An 8,339-nucleotide genomic window follows, 5' to 3' on the forward strand; every position below is an offset into this window, starting at 1 on the left:
AATACAAATACATCCAGATGATAGGTATAAAACAGCTTTTAATGTCCCATTTGGACAATATGAATGGAATGTCATGCCATTTGGCTTGAAAAATGCTCCTTCTGAATTCCAAAAGATTATGAATGAAATCTTTAATGATTATGTAGACTTTATTATTGTTTACATTGATGACATATTAGTTTTTTCTAAAACTATTGAAATGCATTTTAAGCATTTAGATACTTTCCAAAAAATTATTATTAGAAATGGATTAGTAATTTCTAAACCAAAGATGTCACTTTTCCAAACCAAGATAAGATTCCTTGGTCATAACATAGAAAAAGGAAATATAATTCCTATTAACAGAAGTATTGAATTTGGATCAAAGTTTCCAGATGAAATTTTGGATAAAACTCAGTTACAAAGATTTCTAGGAAGTCTTAATTATATATCTCCTTATTATAAAAATATTGCTGAAGATACAGCTATTTTATATGATAGATTAAAAAAGAATGCAACTCCTTGGACAGTAGACCATACTAACACTGTTAGAAAGATTAAAGCTAAAGTTATATCATTACCCTGTTTATCTTTAGCTAATCCCTATTGGGAAAAAAATTGTGGAAACAGATGCCTCAGAAAAAGGGTATGGTGGTATATTAAAACAATTAGAACCAGTTACTAAAAAAGAGCTTTTGGTTCGATTTTATTCGGGTAAATGGAATAAGGCCCAAGCTAATTATGCTACCATAGCTAAAGAGGTATTAGCTATTGTTAAATGTATTCTAAAATTCCAAGACGATTTGTATAATAAACCTTTCATAGTAAAAACTGACTGCAAAGCAGCTAAATATATGTTTACAAAAGATTTTAAACATGATGTGTCAAAACAAATGTTTGCTAGATGGCAATCTCATTTGGCACCTTTTGATTTTCAAATTATTTATAAAAAAGGTGAAGATAATCACCTTCCTGATTTTTTAACAAGAGAATATTTATGATCAAGATATATCAACATTACTTACAAAAAGTAAGACCTATGATCAACATTACATATCAGCATTATTTACAAAGAATAAGACGACATAGGGAGATAAAATACCAATATGACTATTTAAGGCCAAGACCTAGCTTTAAGCAATCCTTAAGGAAAAGGTTTTCAGCCTATTATATAGACTGTAAATATAGAACTTTGGAATTATATCGTTTACAAACTCATGAATGTATTGAAGGATTTATATACGATTAAAAATTGTCATATGCTTTTAATTAGGGTTGTTCCTTATGCAGATATATTTCAGATGGAATTATCCTCTTATAGAGGACGAGGAACCTCTTCCAGAGGAAGAGGGAGAGGAACCTCTGTTAGAGGTAGAGGACGGGGACAAGGACCTAACATCCTTGTTCAATATGGTAATCAAAGGTTGGTTGCAATGGAAACCAACAGATCAGAAGTAATAAGGAAACCGGATATACCCGGAAGTTCTTCTTCGTACTCATCAGCAGTACAAACTATTATCAAGAAAGAGGATGATATGATCCTCAATAATAAAGAAGAAAGAATTATCCTCCTTCTGAATGAATCTGATAAAGAATGGGAAGCAAATCCCTGGTATCTGCGAAAGAGATATCTTGGTAAACTGGGTTATACCCAGGAAACATACAAGTACAGACTCTTCTATGAAGAGATTCTTAAGAATAATGACTGTACTTTTAAACATTTTTATGCTGGAGAATCGATTAAGTTCTCAAAAATTATTATTGGGAAAATACATCCCATAAATGAATGGGGAATATCCCCCATGGAAGAAAAACCGATTATGGTTAATAATATTCAAATGAAATATAATTACTGGGATTATATCCAAGCCTTTGATAAGGCATTATTATATGAAAATGAGTTTCAAACTCATACATGGTTTATTAAAATTAATGTGGACAATATGAATGTCCCTTCATGGTTTATTAAATGGTGGAACTTTTATGGCACCACCCCCTCAATTCTTCCAGAACTCTTTAAAGAGTATTTTGAAAAATGGCAAGGGCTTAAGCTCTCTGGTCAGGACTATATTCCTGAGGATTTAAAAATTTTTATGGAGTTTTCCATTCCATGGATATGGGGAGCAGTCCCTACAACGGGTTATACCCAAGATATATTCTGTCTTAAAAATAGATCTTATTCAAAATTTTGGAAGACAATGATGGAGGTTGATGCAAAAGGTGAACTTAACTCCATCATCACAATTAATTTGTTAAAAAGTAAGTTAACCTCTTACTTAGAAGATAAGGAAAAGGCTGATAAAAGCTGACGAGGAAAGGAAATTGATGCTGTCATCAATTTATGGGCGGAAGAAGATTCCCTAGATGTTGAGGATATGAGCGAAGAGGAGATTACGGCGGCTTACCAAAAAGCCTACCAGAAAGCCTTAGCAAAAACTCTTAAGAAGAAAAGGGACGATGAAGCCTCTACTTCTGATATGTCAATGGCTTCATTACACAGCCAAACCTCATACAGTACCTTGATGCAGGATGCTCAGGATCCAGATGATGATATCCCACTAAGCAATGAAGATAAGAAAGCAGCCGCGTGGCTAAAAAATTCAAGCAAAGCAATCTAGAAGCAGGACAGGTGGACACCTAAAGCTGTAGAAGCCGTAGATGATAAGTATTAAGTTAAAGTTACTTTTGTAAAAGTAGCAATAATACTGTCGGTCATGACGTAAGTGCTTACGCACTCTTATTTGTCTTTTGTTTTCCCCCTGCCTATATAAGGAGGGTTTGTATCATAGTTGAAGGTATCAGGTTTTTTACTGCCTTCTCTCTCTCTCCCTTGTAAAAATTCTCTCAAATAAATAAATAAACTTTCTTCTACTGAGCACAACCTTAAGTTTGTAAGTATTTTTCTTTTATCTTTTTATTTTCTGTTTTTAATTAAAATTTTAAGTTTAAGGATGAGCCTTATAGGCTAAATCCTTTATGTTGAACTATGACTAGCTAAAGAATTAATTTTTGTTCTTCCTGGCAATAATACTCTTGGTGATGATGACATCTGAAATAATGATACTTTTCATACTCTTTTAAGATCTGGCTGATAGTTTAAACTTTTTCTGATTATTGTAAACTCATGGGATCGTCCTGTTTGCCCGTGTTAGCCTGGAATTGGCGTTTTGGGTGTTTGGAGTGGTCATTGAGTCTATGATAATCTTCCTGTTTTGTAAAACCTATCTGGCTGGATGAATAGTGTATGAACAGTACCGTCGTGTCTTGGGTCACCGTCTCTCTGGTATCAGAGCCATGGAAGTAAGATTAATTAAGGTATTTATATATATATATATATATATATATATATATATATATATATATATATATATATAGGGTCAGGATCCGGTGAGAACCACTAACATAATGAGAACCGTGAGAACCCTCACTAAATCTCCACCAAATCTTGTATCGAAAGTTTTGGTGGACCATTTACCATTAGTTTAGTTTATTCAAACACATTTTTTAGTATAACTAATCAAAATGTATTGATTTTATTAACAAAATATAAACTTAATGTACAAAAATACAATTAGGTATACTAAAATGACTATAGATGCAAGAAAACGAATACTAGGTGCATGAAAATTGTTACATGCATAAAAATTATTAGTAGGAGCATGAAAATAACGGGTTCTAGATGCACGAAAACGAGTTCTAGGTGCATGAAAATTGTTAGATATATGAAAATGAGTAGTAGGTGCATGAAAAAAAAGAAAACGTATTTCACCTCAATTTCCGTTAATAATTTATACGTTTTGGGCCAAGAAATATGGTACCTAGTCATAAAATTCTATGCCGAATCCAAATATATCGTTATTTTTTAGAAAAAAAATCCGTAAGGTGTAGTTCTCAAGGTTCTCATTATGTTGGTGGTTCTCACCGGATCCCAAATCTATATATATATATATATATATATATATATATATATATATATATATATATATATATATATATATATATATATATATATATGACATTTATTTTTAGTTTGAATATAATTACCTTGATTTGTATGGTCTCACCATAAACTTAATCGTGGTATGTAAGAGTTCAACGCTTGTTTTAATTGCATAATGGTAAAACCCTTTACCTTTTGTGCAAAACTCAAATTATATTCAAACTCAAATTATATTCAAACTCAAAATATATTCTTATTTAGACATATTATACATCATAACAATTATTGAGGTACATTTCTAAATAAAAAACTAAAATGAGTACACTACAACATTCATATGTTCATGGATGAAATGACAACTACCCTAGTTCCATTCATGCAAATTTTCGAACTTATTCTTGCTAGTCGTCACACGATAATGCCAAAAATTATGATAAAAACCACAAATTTGTATCAAATACTCATGACGTGGTAATATTTGGCAAGAATGTAATGTCAATGTCATAGTTGGAGTCACACGACCAACTTCCTTGATCTTTCACTACTACAAAACACGTTATGGACATCAGTCGATGGACATCGGATTATCTGGAAAACCGATGTACATAACATGCACATCGGTTGTTTGCAAAAACCTGATGTGCATATAATTATATGTACATCGGTTGCGTTAAAAAACACATGTCCATTATTTCTGATTTTAAAGGACATGTGATATTTAATAAAACCCATGTCTATATAAAAGTCATGGACATGGAACATTGCATTTAACCGATGTGCATCTAAAGTGAAAATTATAAGCGGCAAAAATATTTACCTCACCGCCATCACTTATAATCTCGACTACCTACATTCTTCCCCAAATCCTCTCCCTCACTTTCACTCCCAAACCACTACAAGAAATAAGCGTTTTTTAGACCGTTATTTTCATTGAGATCGAAAACCTTTGTTTTTTATTTGTGACCGTCTCGAACACACATTCATTCTGAATTTCACATCCTTCATTTCACAAAACCTCCCAATACAGCCGACTTGCTCTCCAACGGCGACGACCTGCACTCCCAACGGCGACAAGGCTTTCACCTGCACTCCCAAAGCCGATGACGCTTCGACCTGCTATCATCTATTGTTTCTCTCTCCTTTCTCGCTCAACTCTTTCCCATCCTGCATCTCAGCTCTTTCCCGTCCCATGTCTTTAAACGCAGGTATTTTTATAATTCCAAAGCTTTGAATCTTTCAATGAATTACATAATGAGTTACTATTTTGACTAATTGAGTTAGAGTTTTGACAGATGATGATTATTTAGGGTTAGGTTTTGATAATTTTGATTAGATTAGGTTTGATGGTTGATTTCCCCATGGTGAACTTGTTTGTTGGATTAATTTTAACTTATGTGCAGCGAATTTGATTATTTAGGGTTAGATTTCTTTCAGTTTAAATTAAGATCTATTAGGCGTTTTTATGCAAATTCAAACGGTTTTCATTCATTGGCAGGGATTTGTTCTTGTTGATTGATTCGCACCTCAATCTTAGGTTCAGGTTTAATGAATTTTTCGTATAGGTATCCAACTTATGTGCTTTCAAATTTAAGTTAGTGCTTTGTGGTATTGGTGTAGCTGGGATTTGGTATACTCTATAGATGTGTGTGATTAAAATACGTTTACTTAGCAGATTAAGACAACTTAACTGGTAAATAACTTGTGCTTATGTTCTTAAAGAAGATATATAACTCAGAGAAATAGTTATGTAGCAGTGTTTAAGGTACATTACTAAGTAGCGTCGAGATGAAGACGATCGCTTTCACTTCTTTGTTGGTTAATTTCCTCACAACCATGATTTGTTATTTCAAATTAAGATATTTTATGATAATAGGCTATTAGTGAATGGTGAAGTGAGATGGCGAATTTGTATTTCATGGTCAACTTGTTTGTTGGTTTAATTATATTTCGGAACATAGATGCTATTAGTGACTAATGAAGTTTTATATTTCAGAACATATAGACCGATGTGTGGTCTTTTATGTTAGAAGTCAATAGTGCACCGTTTATGAGACTGATGTGCGGTTTTGTGTTTTTGTATGGAGTATAGGTGAGCCTATGTTGGATCATGACCGTCATTTTCATGTACCAATGTCTACACTCTACACATGCCCACATTAGACAAATTTCTTGAGTTTCATTTTTTTGAAAGTATTACTTTGTTTATGAATAGGATGATTATTAATATCGTCTCTTTGCCCAAACCTTAGCTTTTATTTGAATATTGGCATTGTTATTGGCTTGTACATCTCTTTTAATTTTCTAATTGATTAATATGTTAGCTTAGTGATGTCAAAGTGGTCCTCTGCTTATAGAATATAAGTTGGGGTTCTTTAAGATACTTTCACAAGTCTAGTTATGGAAAATAAATACTTGTGGCGGTTTTCTTTTTGTAAGAGCTTTTCTTTGAATATTGGCATTGTTTTTTTGAAAGTATTACTTTGTTTATGAATAGGATGATTATTAATATCGTCTCTTTGCCCAAACCTTAGCTGACCTGTCCATGATTCTAACTCTCAATTAAGGTTAGCATTTCAAGCTCTTTATCCATATAAGAATGATAGCAACTAGTGAGAATAACTCCATATATTAGCTCCTAAAGTCAGGCATGTAGTAATGAATAATCAGAATGTTATAATGTTCATTAACCCCTTAATTTGCATCTGAATTATATGAATGCTTGAAATTTCATTTGGCTTATTTGCTTGGAAAGATAATGAAGGACCCATAGTCCTAACTCCTATTACAACTTTCATATTTGGTATAAACTAACTATTTTTCTTAATTTGATGGAATGGGTAGGCCAATTGGAGAATAAATGGTAGATTTTGCTGAAGATATATGTGATATCACTCGCAATCATATCAAGATCACATATGAGCATTGGCTTAAAGTAACTGAGGGAATTAAAGATTTGATTTGGCAAGACATAAAGGTAAAGTCACCCTGAGTTCTGGTTTGATTATTTTGATTTATTTAGAACTTAGCATAGCTCCAGTTAGTGATTAAATCATAAGCAAATGTTATGGACAAGTTTTGTTATCATAGATTCAGTTTGTCTCACGGACAAATGTCTCACGGACAAATGTTTCCAATATGATGCTAAGTAAGTACTCAGCCTTGCCAAGTTTTACTACCATAAAATCCCATTATTGAGCTTCAACTGTTTTAGTATTTGTGGTATTATATAAGACGTCGTCATGTGCATGATTTTCAGGTTTTTCAAGACAAAATGGCATATTCACAAGATGAAATCGATGAAGTTCGGGACTTGTGGGCGAACTATTTTCTGAATGCCTAGTTGTAGTAGTAATCTATTAGTTTGATTCTGAAAACTCTGTTTGTCTCGGGATCTTGAAGGCCATGTTTTGTTGTCGTAAGAAACGTATTACGAAACCTTTGTTGGATTGTTTAAATTAGCTGCTTGAATTCAAACAATGTATGACGAACAACGTTTGTCAAAATTTGGTATGAATTTGATATGTTTGGTTGAATGGCCTCCAATTTGGGTAAGCCATCTATGAATGGAATATGGTTTGCCATTTATGAATGGCCTCTGTTTTGGATTAACAGTTCATTTGCATTAGAAGTACCATTTCCAATTTTTTTTTTAAAAAAATTGACAAAATAATGGACATCGGTTCAGCAGAAATTGGATGTAAACGTTTCTAAAACACATGAAGTTTTGGAAAAACTCTGATGTGTATGGGTACTAAAGGACATCGGATTTGGAAAGTAACTGATGTACAAGATTGTAAAGGACATGGGATTATGAGTAAAATCTGATGTGTATCAATAATAATGGACATGGGATATATAAGAAATCCGATGTCCATCCAAGTAAAGGACATGGGATTATGAGTAAAATCTGATGTGTATCAACAATAATGGACATGGGATATATAAGAAATCCGATGTCCATCCAAAAATGGACATCGGTTGTAAATCCGATGTGCATTACTACCATAAGGACATGACCGAACTCTACATCGGAGCACTATCCCATGTCCATGACCCTAAAACTCCGATGTAGTAAAGGGTTCTTGTAGTAGTGTTTACTTATTGGGGTTTGTATCTATTTTAGTGTCTAACACCTTCTCTTTCGAGCCTAGTTCTATCCTTAACAATTAAGATAGGTACTTACCTTTAATTGCTCCCACTGACTTCAAGAATTTCTACTTGATGAAGACTTATCTTCATTTAAATTCCTAGTTAATCCTTCACAAGGATGAACTCTATTGTGGTATTTGGTTAATTAAAATTTCTAACAAATTAATATACCAATTTAACATTGTCATGTTCTTAACAACTTAAGTGCTTGATGACAAGTGTTTAGGTTGAGCAATAAGACTTTTGAACCAAGGATGCATAGAAGAATGTT

General features: G+C 32.9%; 1 long non-coding RNA gene across 1 annotated transcript; it reads left to right on the plus strand.

Moving 5' to 3' along the window:
* The first annotated feature begins 6,447 nt into the window (after nt 1-6,447).
* On the plus strand, nt 6,448-7,504 carry LOC141615003 (uncharacterized). Its single transcript, XR_012529537.1, has 3 exons — nt 6,448-6,483; nt 6,761-6,893; nt 7,176-7,504. It is a non-coding gene; the product is annotated as an uncharacterized LOC141615003 (long non-coding RNA).
* Nucleotides 7,505-8,339: the final 835 nt, after the last annotated feature.

This window comes from Silene latifolia, chromosome 11 (assembly GCF_048544455.1).
Source record: "Silene latifolia isolate original U9 population chromosome 11, ASM4854445v1, whole genome shotgun sequence".
NCBI classification, from domain to species: Eukaryota; Viridiplantae; Streptophyta; class Magnoliopsida; order Caryophyllales; family Caryophyllaceae; genus Silene; species Silene latifolia.